The sequence below is a fragment of the Pygoscelis adeliae genome, unplaced genomic scaffold (genome assembly GCF_000699105.1).
Source record: "Pygoscelis adeliae isolate BGI_AS28 unplaced genomic scaffold, ASM69910v1 Scaffold248, whole genome shotgun sequence".
Classification (NCBI taxonomy): Eukaryota; Metazoa; Chordata; class Aves; order Sphenisciformes; family Spheniscidae; genus Pygoscelis; species Pygoscelis adeliae.
Genome location: NW_008825302.1, coordinates 2,033,483 through 2,050,047, shown reverse-complemented (window position 1 = coordinate 2,050,047; position 16,565 = coordinate 2,033,483). Strand labels below are relative to the sequence as shown.

The 16,565-nt window shown below is 37.0% G+C and overlaps 1 protein-coding gene across 1 annotated transcript in view; it reads left to right on the top strand.

Moving 5' to 3' along the window:
- RANBP17 (RAN binding protein 17) overlaps positions 1-16,565 on the top strand; it is a 167,854-nt gene that overhangs the window by 68,952 nt on the left and 82,337 nt on the right. The gene's annotated exons all lie outside the window — the stretch shown is intronic.

Below are 16,565 nucleotides of genomic sequence, written 5' to 3'. Positions count from 1 at the left end.
GCTTAATAATAGGATCTCTTCTCATGCATTTGGGAACCTAAAATTTCTTTAATTCTCAGATTTATCATTTCAGGCTCTCAAAGTTCATTTCTTCCCTCAATGTGAGGGTGATTTATGGTTGCTCTGTTACAGATCAAACAGTTTTCATCTTTCAAACTTGCTGCACTTTCTCTAGCATTTCTATCACTTATGACTTCGATTCTCAAAATAAAGGCAAGATAAGATGAATGTGTGTGTGTATAAGAACTCTCGATTGGGCCCACCCACAGGTATCTGAAACTTTACAGTTCTCAAAGTTTAATGAATGCTTATTTTGCTCAGCATAGCAAATCTGAAAGGTCAAATGAAAAACAAAAGTATTATTCCACTCCGTTTTCACTGATTTTCATCCCTGCCACTGCTGGTAAAAAGGGGAAGGGGAAATAAATAAAAAAAAAAAAGACAAATCCTTGTGTCCAAAAACTTGTGACTGATACTGTGGGTTTGTGTTGTGTAAAACAATCTGAAGCAAACCTTTGTCAAAAGTGGCATTATCTGATTAAAGGGAAAGGAAAAAAAACCCTAACCTTAAACTCAAGCATCTATACTGTGAATAAGATTTCACTCACCACCTGTAATTCTGTATGGCCGAGAAGCTTTGTCCACAATTCAAGTGGGTGTCCCTGTGCTGGGAACTGTACAAACCCCTACAGAATGGTGGTCGCTACCGCCCAACTATTTATGCTTCACAAAATGTGACTGGGGAGTGTTTTGTGCGGATGTGCATGCGTTCACTTATGAGAACTCTGCACTATATTTTTTCTTTATTTGCTCCTTCACAATGGACTTCTCAATCCTAAGTCATAATTTTAAAGATATTTGAAGTATACTTACTAGTGTGGTTAAAAAAAAAATGTGTTCTGTTGAAGATAGCTGTAGAAAAATCACAAGAGACAGTTCTGTGTTGGTAAAATGTCCCCTTCTGGTAGCTGACTTCAGTGCGCATTTAGAGGAATACGAACTTAGTATAGCCTAAACAAAACTTAGTATAATCATAAGTAATATTTGAGGGCTCAGTTAGTTCTGGAGATCAGATAAAACCCCATCACGGAGAGGATTTTAACTGATTATGCAAGTTCCCCTGCTCACAAGGTCTGCTTTCTAGTGGGTTTTGTTACATACACGTCTTCAAAAGCTGTATAGAAGGACTTTAAAAATTCTTTCACTCTGATTCTGCTGCTATCAAAGGTACAAGATACTAGGTGCAAGATGACCACGCATTCTTTTATTACTGCCTTCTGTTCGCATATCCTGTAACTCGCGTCTGAGGTTCAGGTGTGATTTATAGTCCTATGCCCAGCATGCTTCCCACACCAAGCAGTCGGCCTCCCAGCTAGTAGTGTCATCTCTCAATCTGCAATTAGAGCTATGAATATGCTACATCTGCCCATCTCTGAGTAAAAAAAAAGGAAAGATCCTAAAGCATATTTTAACCTACACATGCTCAGATATCAATAGCCCAAGGTACTGTGCATTTTCTTTTTTTTTTTTTTTCCCTGGTGAGTGTTGGGTGCACTTTAAGATGTTCTTTAGCTGTCCCCTAGCCTGGATGATGGCTTCAGTGGACGTATGTATTACCCAGCATTAAATGTAGGAGTATCTGTGGGAGACATAAACACATACCTTTGTTTCCTGATTTCATCCTTTCATTATATTTCCAGTGATGTAGTAGAGGCAAAAATGTATTTTGTAAGAAAATGAGCGTGCTATTTCCTGTATTCGGGTAGTTGGCACACATGGGGAATGCATGCAGGCAGAACTGACGCACCTGCGTGCTTGGGTGTGCGATTCTAGCACGGTTGTTCCCTAACTTGTGTATTCCTTTAAAGATTCCAAGGTACAAATATGTGCAGATAATGATCTTAACGTAAAAGAAGTAAGTGGCTGAGTAAGTAGGAGAAAATACCTTTTCCTTCACTGTGGTTTGATGGTTTCAGTTGGTTCTAAGCAAAAGGCAAGAATCTGCGATAAGATATTTTAGCCTATGATTGTGAAACCGAGTCTAAAGGCACAGGTAGCTTCGGCATGTAGATTTCTGTATAAAAGTGTTCTCCATCGATTCTGAAGGATGCTGAAAGCAGCTATGCGTTAGTGTTATATGAGGGTGACTGTTTCTTTCCTGTCTGTCCTGAATTGTGCTGAGAAACGTGTATAAGAAAGCTGTGATAATGAGCAGTACAGTAGAGAGAGGTGATTTATGATACCTGTTTCTGACAGCTATAGTGCTGAGATTCCCAGGGTATCTGATCACTGCATTAGCATGCTGACAGCTCAGCATTTAGGACATTATGGTAATTTATCCTGCATATGCTGTCACCTGCACTGTCAGAGTTTCTTTTTAATGATGGTATAACTATTTTGTTTGTTTGTACTGCATTCTTTTCATTTGGCTAATGTCTTCTCATTAGATTGCACCTAGTAAATGAGAGTAATTAAGTGTTTCCTATAGCTCAGATGCAATGATTAAGTTGCAGAGTTGGTGCTGATTATGTTTTGTCATTTATCTCTATTAATCTGAGAATAATCCAGATGATAAACACATGTAATTTTTTAGCTAATGTTCAATAGATGAAATTTATAGCTCCTCAATGGAGCCAAACAGTAAGTGTGTATTTATATATGAATAGTAAGTTATTGTACTTGTATTTCTGTTAAATAAACATAAAATTATCTGTGCAACTAAGGAAAAAAACAGAACATCTACTGAATATAGAGGTTTTCACCTTTTTAAAATGCATTTTTTAATGGGAAATTACTATTCATAATTCACAGTGAAGTGACTGTTTCTTTTTAATCTGCTTTCTCAAGTATCTACGTAGAGAATCCTGTGGCCATATTTTTGAGGATTTTTCCTACAGTAGTTTTCTGTATTTGTTACTATTAATTCTGGAATACAAAATTCATCTCTAGTAGCAAAATGTAGTTTTCGTATAAACACTTCCAAATTAAAGTGCTCAGTTTAAAAAAGAAAAAATTAGAGTAATGTATAAAATTAAGCACCCCACAACAATTTGTAAATCTTTATTTAACTTTCAGGCTGCAGATAGAGATAGAAAAAAAGCTCCAGAGTTTTTTCTTCAACATATGAAGTTGCAATAATAAAATGTTGATACAAATAATAATGGCAACACTAAATTTCAGGAGCACCCTGAGTTGTTTGATCATGTTCCTTTGTTTTCCTGGTTCTGTAAACTTCCTAGCACATTACGCTATTTTTTATAAATATGTAACTTAAGGAAGGTAGACAGCATAGCCCCATAATTGTTCGGGTTTTATACATCAAAATTCTGATTGGTTTCAAAAGAAGTTCTGTGTGTCACCAGTTAATAAACTCCTTTAAAATGTAGAACTTGCAGTTACAATAGATGCTGAGGGAAAGACCCTAGATACTTTGAGTTTTTTGTTAAATATAGTGATATAAATAAATGAGCTGAGCAATTTTTTAACATACAGATACTGTACTGTATTACTGTCTAATATAGGAATGTTGTCTTTATTATATCTGTGTCCATATGGTATCTGAAACTCTGTTATGTTTTGACAAGTGTCATTTAATCATCTGGAGTTGCAACCAGTACCCCTTTGTTGCATGCTTCATTCAGTTTTGTACTTTAAAGTAGGATTACCACACATACAATTACATCTTGATTTGGAACAGTTCCTCTGATTTGGACAACTGTTTCTTCCCCGTTGTTTTTCACTGAAGCAATTACTAACCTTTTCTGGGGAAATACCTCCCCAGATAAGTCTTGCACCGTGTTTCATTTTGGTTACTTAAGCTCAGGAGCCAACCTCCCCCAAATCGCACTCAGGCTGTTTTGCTCTCCTAGGCACGCTCCAGGGCACTGCCTGGCCATTGCAGGCACGTCTCAGATCTAACCGCTTTTGCTGTGGAGCTAAATCTGAAAGAGGTGGGTTTTTGTCCAGAATGACTCTTCTCAATACTGTGAAGACTGATCAATAAAATCACTCAGGTTTGTCATCTGTCCCTGTTTTGAGGTGCCGCCACCCTCACCAGTTGAAGAGAGGGAGATGGTGGGTTTAGAGCTATAGGGGGGAAGTGGGCACAGAGGGAGTTGGACATAGAAAGTTGTGATGAGATTGAGCACGGTTGCAAAGACAGCTGAAAATGTTCTGGTGCAGGAGAGCTAAGGGATCTGATGTGGACAGTCCAGCATTAGTTCATAAATATAAGGGTTTTTTTCAATCTCTGCACATTTGTTAGACTTGCTCAGATTTTTCCACTATGTCTTCTAGATGAGTACACAATTATTTAAGGATTCAATTTTCATTTTTTAATACATAAAATTGTGTTACTAGTACAATTCAATAGACCGCTAGCTTGAAATATATGTTAATCGGATCAAATTGTTGTTCATCAACAATTATTTTCTTCCTATGAACATACATTTTAGGGCACCGGCATTCATTTGGAAAAGCAAATACTCTGCTCGGTTTATGTGGGTCAGTTCTAGAGTAGCTGCTTAAAATCCCACGTACTGAATTCTGTTATCTTTTCTCTTGGGTGGGTCAGGAAAACAGTTGAAGCAGCCAGTGATGGCTGCTGGGCTTTCATTTCTTTGTGACTGGTAAATGAAACACATGCAGCCTCACCAAACTACATGACTAATGACAACCTCCAGTGGCTCCTGCAATCAAAGATTAATTTGCTTTATCAAGTTTAAAGAATAGTAGGCGATAAATCATGTCAAAAAGAAATAATCAGTGGCAGGCTGATGTTCTTTTGCACAGTGGAGGACAGGTGCAATAGAGGATTCATCTGCCATAGACCGTTAATTTTGTTCTCATGCTGTTGTGTTAATCTTAATTTTTATTTAGTCGATTTTTAAGTCAAACAGGATGCATTGTCAACTAATATTTCTGTCTCAAATGTATAGTATCGGTGTTTAGTTCTAAAATTAAATACCTTGTTCAGAGTCTATCACTTGGTGTCAAAATATTTTCAACTTAATTCCTTTAATAATTGATAGATATATTTCATTCCCATCAGTTTTGCTGTCTTGGAGCACAGTTTAATGTGGACAGGAATAAAAATGTGTTGTATGTATCTACTGCATACATAATCTATTTCTTTTCCTTCCTGTTGATTCCTGTTTAGCTAGATCTCCTCTCTTGTGGGAGAAGTATAACGTTAGTCCGAGCAGTTACTCTACTGCTGCAGTTGTTTTGGGTGTTGGCTTCTTAAGAGGAAAGCTGCTGATGCTGGGCAATTGAGGCCTGAGCCGCCATGGGGCTTTAGACCATCTACTCTTATCACAGTTAACAGCACAGGAAGCGATCATCATGTTGCAGGATGGAGTTCTATATGGTTCTCACTAAATGAAGTGATTCAGAGACAGCATCTCTATCACATTTGTAGTTACTGAATATAATCATTCCAATTAAACCTGCATTTAAAAAGAAATAGCAAGATTAAGTCACCATTAAGTGTGTAAGGCTATCTATAGTATGTCATTATAGTATTGCATTACATCGTGTGACACTGACTCTGACCAGCATTTAATGGTGAATTGTATTGTACAGAAAGCAAGGATTGCACCTGTTTATTTTTCACGGAAAATACAGATATCTTGTGATGACTTAACACTCTAGCTACATAATTGATTGTTGACCATTTTCAGTCTATTATGTCAGTTAAACCATGGCCCAATAACATATTTGGCAACAATGTTGTTTTCCATGTTAAAAGAATTTTAGTAATGGAATAATGCAGATTCTGTAAACTTCTGTAATGCATAGAAGTGACGTGATATCTTTACAATAGTATGTGAGCCCTCTAGTGGCATTCTCCATGTTTGAAGTTGAGATAGCTAATTGTGAACGAGAGTGTACAACTGTGCACATGTTTAGGTAGGAGATCTTACAGCAGAACAGAATTACCCTCCTGTGAAAAGGAGTCTAAGGAAAAGACCAGCCTGCTAGCCTCAGTACGAGGATGGCAGGAAACCAGGCTTCTGCTGCAGCTCTCAGGGCAATTGAGATATTTGCAATGAATCTTTAATACTGATGGAGTTGCATTTTGCAAGGGGAAAAATTGTAAAACTTCTAACTGGCTCCGGTAGTTGGGTCTTGCGTATGTGGTAAATGGGCTTATTAGGACCCATCTGTCCCAATTTGATCATGTTTAGATTGAAAGATGCAACACTTACCGTGCAGATATTAAAAGTTACATTGCATAAAGATTAAAAGATTAAAAAAACCCTCGACCTTCTTGTGAAGTAAAAGAAAAAATTTTGCACAAAGGCTGAGCTTGAGAAAAGTAGATTTTAAGTAAGCCATTAGCAATTTAACGTAGCTTCTGGATGTACGTAGGCTATAGGCAGTACTGGTTTCATTTGAGTGTCAGAGTTAACTACCTGCCTTTCTTCCCTTACACTGAATTTCTATGCCATTAGTCTGTTGGTTGTAAAGACTAAATAGTAAGAGGGAGAGTAGTAGGACAGGTTGTGTCACGTTGTGTTAGTAAGTCTGTCTTTTCACTGTGCCATTTGAAGATTTATACCTGCGTTCTGGCTTGGGCACTGGCACTCAGAAGACTGACTGATGCTGATTCCTTAGTCCTGCTAACAGTGCTGGAAGAATTAAAGCAGGGACGTACGGAGGAGTCCTGAAAGTACAGCTATATAAAAACTGGCCTCCCTTTTATTTCATCTTATTCTTAGTAACTCAGACTTCTGAATTGATACAGCAATACTGCTTTGATTCCTTTGTGCCATTCTGGTGATGCTAGAAAGCTGAAAACGCAGGTTGATCCTCCAGTAAAGTCTTGTTACTTGTGAATCTACATTTAAAAGGGGGGGGGAAAACCCACTTTTTACTTATTTGCGTGTATCTTCAATTACTAAAAAACCCATATTGACTTTTTTTTTCTGGCGCTCTTAATTTCTAATGTTAAAGGTTTAACACGTAAATTAGTGATTAAAATAATTCTCAAAGCAAAAACTTAAAACAGAATTAAATTTGAGTTAACATTAGTGATTTAAATCTAAAATTCATAATGGTTGAAACAAAACTACCTTAAAAGTAAGTATTATAAGAAAATACAAGCGTATCACCGAATCGGGATGTGTCTCATCAGTACTGAGCAGAGGGGAAGGATCACCTCCCTCGACCTGCTGGGCATGCTTTGCCTAATGCAGCCCGGCACACTGTCTGTCTCTTTGCCGTGAGGGCACAGTGCTGGCTCATGTATGGTACGGTTCATTTAAAAGGCATTCAGATGTTAAGGTAAGAAATGCCTATAAAGCCATCTTAAATTGCATTGTGATGCTGGTGGGAAGGAGAGAAGAGTACTTAGAAATGTTTCTTAAAAAGCATGGTCCTCTCTTAGCTGAAATCGCACATACTATTACACATCGGCTGTAACAGTATGGAGTATGGCATGATACTACTGTTCATTTCCACCACTTCATGTTCCATAACTTCGTATCTTTTCTTACTCTGGGGTTTAGAGTGCAATGCAAACTTGAATTGGAGTTCAGAAGGCTGGAATTGAGATAATTATAGTTATGCCTGTTTTACTGTGATGTTACTCATACATAAGTATGTATGAGCTCCTTTTTAATATAAGGGTGTCTCTGGGAATAGATTTGGAGAGTGAGGCGAGAAGAGTCTGTGTTTGTTTAGAAAATAGAAAAAAAAAAAGTGTCCCCCTCTCAATTTTAATTTACAGTTCTGTAACTAAAATGGCAGAATTAAGGCATTTCATAAATTTCTTTCAACAGTCCTTAGGAATATAACCCATCATAGCAGCTCTTTCACCCTGGAAAAAATCTCTAGCTGTCTTCAAGATGATAACAGATGAGTGAAGATACGTAATAAATAATAGTATGGAAACTCTTCTTGTTTGAACATATTTTGCCAAAAACACTGAATATGAAGTTGGGTGAGAGAAAAGAGTAATGTTTTCTGAGTACTACTGACATACTTTATGATGACTTAGTGGAACACCTTATGGCCAACTGTCTCCTTTACTCACAGATGCTCTAAAGCTGTCAGAGCTCCATTTCTTTCATACAAGAAAGTCAAGAGCTAATTCATTGTTAATTGTTGAATGTTGCTTTCTGTAGTATCTAGAGTCGCCACAGGAGCCACCTGGCTTCTTTAGCTTGTGTATAATGTGTTAAAAAAATGGGAGACTCTGACAACCTTAATATTTAAAGCACTATGACTTGGTTTTGTGCGTGGAGTGCTTGAACTAGGAAGGGTTTTCTTTCCCTTACGAAAACGTGTATTTCAGTTAAAACAAAAATGCAAGTAAACATTTTCTACAGTGTCTGGTTCAGGTTTGTGTTAGACTTGGTCAGTATCTTGTATACCAGCATGTGATTTTCATACCTAATTGAATTAGTAGAAAAGGCAGAATAACTAGTTAATCTTCCTGCATCTGACCAGTGAAAGATCAATGATACAGCTGTTTCACCCAGACAGTGCAAGGGCTGGGTCAGTGGTGACTATCTTGTGTATAAGCATTTTACATATCCTGAAATCAAATTTGCAGACCATACAGCGTTTCAGCTATACTTTGTATTTCATTAGATACACAGATCCTCCCAAAATTACAAATCAGACTATTCAGAGCTCTTTCTGACATTGCTTTTGTGTGCTTATAGAGTAATCCAAAATTGTTAGTGATGTTGTCCTGGTATAGGTCTGTTTCACATAAAGGAATGTATTTTGAAAGTACTCTTCTCAGATTTAAATGCAGTTTTGTTAAACATCACAGGAAGGCAAATAGTTGTCTGTCTTCTGCCACTTGCCATTCTTCTGAAGCAAGGAGGAAAACCTCCCCCAGTATTTCAGTGATCTGTTCCACATAAGTTTCATCTGTATCTTCTTTGTTGGAAGAGTCAGTGGTTGGCATCAATTTGGATCAAAAGAACTGCAGTTAGGAAGGCCATGAGGAAGGTTCCATATTATTTCTCCAGAGCATTCTCACTACTGACTTGTTGTTTCTTGAGGCATGTAGCTCTATTGAGAAAGAAGTCTTCCGGGAACAAAAGTTTTATTTCTGAAGCCAGGCTTTTTTATATCAATTTAAGTATTAAATGATTTGTATAGATACCATCTACACAATAATGTGGCTTATTGCAAGATATGTAGAAACTTTTGTATGTAAGTTGATTTAAAATCATATTATTATTTTAGATTTTGTAACTAGATGCACAGGAACTGATGCTTTAAGTAGCATTAATATAATAGACCATCTTTGAATGAGCTATTAACAGCAAAAGTACATTCGAGTTTATGCATTTTCTTTAATAACCGATTTCATTCTGATCTGAATAGCAATAACAGAATATTATTTAGATTTTTATGTAATGTGTTGGATTTATGTAATGTGCTGTTGGAGCTGAAAAATTAGTTTTGCAATATCCTTTAAGATAAGCATGAGTCAGCACCTGATAGTACACCTTACCAGATCGCTTTGCTTCTGAAGTGTTTCAGATTCTTTGACTGTAGGGGGTAGTCGTGTCTGACAGTGTTCTGTTATCCATCATGTTTGCATGGATTTGATTATCTTGTTTGCTTAAGAGGTCAGCAAAACGAACCAAAATATTGCTCTGTATATTATTAAAGACCATTACTATCAGTCATACTGCAAAAAGATGACATTACGTGAAGGACTGCACGCAGAATGTAGATGATATGGCCACACTTGCGAGTCGTGCAGCACCCAACGATGTGCGTGCGTGACATCTGGCTGTTTTGGTGCTGCCTGTTGGGTCATCTGGTGTTGCTTCTTGACTCTGTAACATGAACCACTGGGTTCTTTGCTGTGTTCGCTCTAGCGTGACTAATTCAAATGTTGGATGAGATGGCCTTTTTTTTATTTTCTTCTGTATTTTTCCCTCTCGGCCTGAATGCTAGCCTGTGTTTCTCCAGCCAGAGCCAAGACGGTTTAGGCTGTATGTTTTTCTGTGCACAACTTCAGGGTGTCACCCTTTTTTTCAGAAGACTTCAACATCAGAGTCTGAAGTCTGAGACTTCCCACATGTTACTGAGAATAATTATTGATCAAGATTCTTTACCAATTTTGATTGATTAGTTTTTATTAGTTTTGTAAGCTTTTCAATAAATACTCATGTAACTATAATTCTGTTCCCTGCTGGTGATCCAGAGTTGGGTCAATTTCTGTGTTATCTGTACAGTATATTTGTGTTTGGAATTCCTTAACTTATCCTATGCTCTGTCAAATTTTGGCTACACTTATAGTTGCTTAATTTCCACAAAAGCTTGATACTGACAACTTTCTTTTCAAAATACACCTCTCAAATACTTTCTGTGTCCATAGGTCAGACCATGTCACTCCTTTCTCCTAAGCTCTTGCTTGATTTCAGTGTCCTGTGTTTTAGCTTAAACTCTTGGGTGAAATTAGGAGGTGTTGAATTTTCAGTGTCTGAGTATTACTATTTTTGTATTTAAATATATCTGTAACTCCTCTTGAACCAAACTAAGTTGTTTCTAAGAGTCCCGTTAAATTCTTTCTCCGCTCTGTGCAGTGCTTTCTAGGCACCCTGTTAGGCAAAGGACACTCTCCTGGTATAGACATACCAGGCTCCATTCACTCTTTATTCTCTACCCTCTTAAAATTACACCTATATTTCATCCCCACGAGTAGACAGACTAACCTGAATTAGGAAACCATGGGGTTTGCTTTGCTTGCTGTCCTGGCCGCTTGGTTTGTTAAACCTCCTTTTTGTCTGCTTTAGCTAATGAATGTCTTTGTCTTGATATTTTAAGCACTGATGACATGTGCAAAATAGAAGAAAACACATATTACTGAAGTAAACCTTTGGTTACCATAGGGAAAAGTGGCCCTAGGATTAAGGGAGTAGAAAAGTGTCTGAAAACTATTTCCCATCTCATTTTGCACCAAGCAATGCTCGGTCAGACTGAAAGATCTGCCCCACAGCATCTCCATTCAGAATGATTGATAGTCGTGGTGGTGGTGTGCTTGGTGAGGAATTCAGAATCTTGCAGCATCTTTACTAACATGTCATGGGTTGTTATCTTAAAATTGAATAGCAGTATTTTAAATGTTTTTATTTATTAGTAGGCAGTTAAGGTTTGTTTTCACGCTCAATTAAAGAGCTGCTGTTTTGGAACTACAGCAATGAGAAAAAGTTGTGTGAGCAAAGCAGAAGCAAAGCCACAGATGCTATAAAAATAACCGTGTGTGGAGGAAATTAATATTAGAACTACACATCTCAAATGTAGATGCATGATGATATAGAGACAATTTAAAAGAATGTAATGCTTAGTTTAATGATTTATGAGACAATCAAATTCTAAGGAACAAATGTATGAAAATAGTTCAGCACATCAGCCTAAAAATATTGCAGTACAAAAGTAAAAGACAATGCACCTCAGCATTCTGTGCAGATTAGCTATGATTGTTAGGCCAGCCATGAAGAGAAAATATTTTAAGAGCAGTTCAATGAGTTTAATAGATACGTATAGATTTAAAGCATTTCTTGGAAAGATACATGATGAAATAGACTGCAGGGGTTTTTTTTTGTTTTAAATCTGTTTTAACTAAAAAATGCTTTCCCAAAGCTCTGCTATTTAGTTTAATTAAAAATACAAATCCTGGTTTTCATGGTATGTGAGGGAGAATTATTGTTTTATATTACAGTAATATGTTGCAATTATTATTGAAAACCTTATGTAATTTTTAGATTCAGGAGTAAATCATGGTTATCATGCAATAATTGAAAAATTGGTGATCACTTTTTTCCTGAAAGTAGCTTGAAGGGCATACTTAAAAAACATGTTTTATTTTAAAAATACTTTGCATCTGAACTGCTGAGGCCAATTTTTTGTTACATTTTATGTATAATTATGTGTATCTGTAGAAAAGCCTTAAAAAGTTACCCTTTGTTTAATCTCACATGTAGCCCCTGTTTCATACTCGGCTGTTTAATAAAGGGTCAGATTTTATTTATGTGGTTAAATTGAACATAAATATAGACATTTCACACGATGTACCATGTAAATGTAAGCCTTTGTAGTTACAAGTTTTTGTAGCTGGAGAATTGTTTTAAAAGGCATGTAATTTATTAGCTATCAGTAGCTGCTTTATTGCCTTGCCGCGCTGCAGTAATAAATAAAAGAAAGTGAGCTGATTTTACAAATGGCACACAAGGTGCACATTTTGTGAAAAAAGTCTTTTTTTAAAGAATTGGCATTAAATCCTTTTTTTGTGATGACAAAGAGGCTAAGAGTGCAAACTGTATTTTCTGTTTATCGAAAACAGAGTCTCTTTTTCTCGAGGGCATTTTTTCCTATGATCATCAAGGGATTTCAAAAGCAATAAAGTGTGGAATCATTGTTCGACTTGAACAGTATTAAAACTTAGGTTTTAATTTCAGTGAAGTAATAAGATTTGAACCTGTCTCACATTACAGCACTGTAAGGCATTTAGCAATTGTATTTTAAAGGAGGTTTTTAAAATGCAGCTCACTTGTAAGCTAACTGTCTGTCTCGTAATTAATAGTTTCTCTTCAGCAGAGGCTGTTGTGAATCATACTAAGAAATCTCAGTTTTGTTAATAACAAATTATGATAATTGTAAGGATGTTAATTCCTAATTAGTTTAAACCTACAATCTTTTTTGACCTTTTCTGAGATTGATTTTCAAATGAAGACAAAAAAGTAGAGATTGAGGGTTTCAGCATGATTTTCACCCTAGAATTAAAAAGAAATTATCTACATTTATCTGTAAATTTCAAGAAACTTCATTCCTTGGTTAAGGGTGTACGTCAGCTTCCTGCTAAGAACTGGTGAAGTGTTTAATCTGTAACCATACTTTATATCATTAATGCAATTCCTTTTTCAAAATTGTATGTTGAAGATAATTCTGCAGAGTGCTTCTCCTTTCCGTACCGACACGGTGAACTCCAGGATACTGGAACCTACTGTGCACATTTTTGCACAGATATTCTCGAGGTTCAAAATATAAATATTTCTTCAGGTTGGTTGATAAAATGTTGGCTGATGAGAGAATAGCAATCACTGTACATTGCAGCTGGAAATGAGCATGTGTGATTTTGGAGGAGGGAAAGTTTATACACAGGTGCGTGTTCGAAACAGCCATCAGTGTTTAACAGTGGAGTGGTGAGCTATGACCTTCCGTGATGATTTTGAACGGTAACTGCCTCCATTAGCCATAAGGTTTGTTTCTTTATTTTAGTAGATGGCCTAGACTGTAAATATTAGAGGATCTAAAATAAATCAACATATTATCCTAAGGATACAAAACGTAAGAGCTATTTGTGGTTAGGAACCTTTGACAGATAGTTTGGATGAGGCAGATGATTGCCCGCCTCTCGTATCTGGCTTCCATTGCTGTGCCTGCAGGCAGTTTAGTGTTATAGTTGTATATTGATGTCAGGGTTACTACTGAGTGGCTAGCAATGACAGATGTCTATAATTACAGGCGATGCTTCCAGTATTTCAGAAGAGCCAGCCTATGTTGAACAATTACCTTATTTCTGGCTTGCCAAAGAGGGTTGTTCAAATAGCTAGTATTAGCTGTGGTGGCTGTAACACCTCTCCTTATGCCGTGGGATAAATGTGCAAAAGCACTCTCAGGTACAACCCCAGTGCAAAACCTTTTTAAAATATGTGATATCGCTAAATTTTGTATGCTTAAGGCTTGATCCTGAGAGATGTGGAACACCTGCAGCTATGTTAGTCAGTACAAAGACATAGTTTTTGATACAGAAATTTTAGAACTATAATAAGTAGCTATGTTTTTTATTACTTGGTTTTAAGTGCCAAACTAATGTTGATGCTTTAGCATTGAGGTTTATTGCATATAAGCACGCTGAGTGGGCCACTCATTTAGATACAATTAAGCAACTCAATAAAATTAAACTGGACGCTTTTAATAGTTACAGGGGCAAGTAAGAGTGTTGATTACTGCTACTGAAGTACCTATAATACTTTATCTTTTGGAGTTTTCTGACTGGCACAAATCTACTCTTGTAATCTGTACAGTATCGGTTTATTTCAATCATCAGAGGACTTTAAAAGCAGCATTTTGGCTTCTTGTTAAGCAAATATCTGACTGCATATATGGTTTGAATCTCTGCAGTGCAGTGTATAGCTCTGATGGAAAGTGCAGCCCAGAACTGTGCTTCGAAAACTGAAAATCTTCTGGATGACGTTCAAAAAGTAATAGCTGTTAATAGTATTTCTCAGTTTTCACTATAATATTTGTGCTTTAAGCCCTGGAGGGGAACAAAAGAGACAGAGGAATTAAAAATCTCTAACAGTGCTTTACAAAAATGAAAGTCTAAACAAGACTTTTAAAGCTAAGCACCTTTTTGACAATTGGGTAACTGAAGACGTAGCAGATAAACCAATTTCTTTTTTTTTTTTCTTCTTCTTCCCAAAGAATGCTTCTCATGCCGCATCAGTAGTACAGCAGTTCGTTCATAGTAGGTCCCCCATAGTAAGTTTACCAGAATCGTAAATCTTTCTTTCAGGATTTTCAGAACACAGGAATTAAGAAAGGAAGAAAGAAAGAAATAAGTAAATAAAAGCTGAAAGTCAATGAAATAGAGATCAATTTCCATTTAAGAACAGGTTTATTGCCAGCATCGCGTGGGCACTCTATGGAGCAAGAGGTGGGGAGTTCACCACTCCCACCCCCCAGACTCTTGTGAATTCTCTTGCTCCGTTGAGCTAGCGGGGAAGGGCCTGGGGAAGAGGGCCTGGAAAACAGCCTTTGTGGGAACTGTTAATACCTCTTACTACCTGGACTTGTGATGACAGAGTATTTCAACAGACTGGGAAGGAAATAACATCCATAACAATGACTTTGAGCCACACAGCAGATTTACCCTTTCCCCTACAACATTAGACTTTGTTGTGATAACAGTACCCTAATTTTTAAATGTTATTTTACAGTAGGTCGTTTTCAATTGAGGATAACTTTATGCAGTATTTTAATTAAGCTAGGTTTATAGGTAAGGCAGTAGATAGTATATCATTTATATAATCAGTGTAGTTCCTCTGTTTGCTTACAAACGCATGTAGCAGTGAATTGGAGAGTGGCCTACTTTTTATGTAGCGCAAAGCCCAACTTAATCTTCAGAGATCCTGTCTGAAACTAACTGAGGCGATTTCTCATGGCCTGTCTTGGAATTTTTTTCATTTAGGGAGCTAACTATTAAAAAACAGATTAGCCCAATCTCTTGATTTAGACTCTGAGTTAAGGGTGTTTTGAGATCTTAGCTTTTTAAGACAGCTAGTCAGGGATGGAGTTTTTATGGGTGACCAAGGTTTTCCTCTGTTACGGAGAGGATAGAAAAGCCAAGGCTTTTTAAGCCCTTGTTTTGGTCAGGAGGTAAAGATGAATGATCTGGCACCCTGATATACTAATTAGGGGATTCAGTTCAGATTTTCAGAAGTTGTCTGTGGGATTTAGAAGCTAGATTTCTGCTGCGTTGTAATGGAGCTTTTAAGTGCTGAAAACGCAAAATACCTGATTTTGACTTAAAAAACAGTGGAAATAACTAAATGTGTCGTGGCACTTGACACCGAGAAAGAAACTCGTGATTAGTGTGGAGTTTTAGTGGGTGATGCAGAGGGGTAGGACGGTCAGCTTCAGAAATTTGCTGTAGTCGCCCCTGCATTGTGTGAATTCCCAAACAGACCGTGGGGAAGGAGGTGCTCTCCTCGACCTGCCACGTGTGCTCCAGCCCATCTACTCCAGGCTGGGATGTAGCAGCTGTCCCCTCTCGGCTTCTGTCAGGTTGGGGTAAATATGGTTAAGGTCTGGTTTTGTCCCCAATGTTCATGACAAAATACTTCAATGTTGCAGTGATAGTTCTCTGCAGCAAGGCCTGGAGAGCTTCAAGGAAGTTATAATATCTTAAGCATTTACGCTGTGCCTACGGGTAATAACTTTACTATAATTTTCTGAAGATTCATTATGCAAAATCTTAATTCATTATAATAGCCCTTATGAAACATATAGAAACCAACATTTTCTTGTGTTTTCTTATTTGCACAGTGTGAGAGATTCATTGCTCTGTTTTAATTTGTTTCATGGGGTGCGTTTGAGTACATTCCATACAGTGCTGTTATTGAATTTCTGTGACTGTCATTATATAGCCATACAACCTTTAGGAACTCATATTCTGAGCTTCCCAGTTCTGTAATATGCTTCACATTTAAGAATTGACATAATTAGCTTCTTCAGAGTTATAATGATAGTACCAAAAAGAGAAGACCTCAAAAGACAAAGCAAAGTTAAACATATCTAGGGCCAAAGAGTAGAGAAGTCAGGGAAATAAAGTTTTAGTGTCATTACTGTATTATTTCTCTGTTTTCTTGGACCATATTTACATACAAGTGCTTTGCTTTATAAAACATTTCTTCCACAATTTTATTTTCTCATCCTTTTGAAACGCAGCAGGTACAGTTCAAGTAGTTGGGAAGTATACAGTTACGTAATTTGAACACTGATAAATCTGCTAGATCATAAAAAAT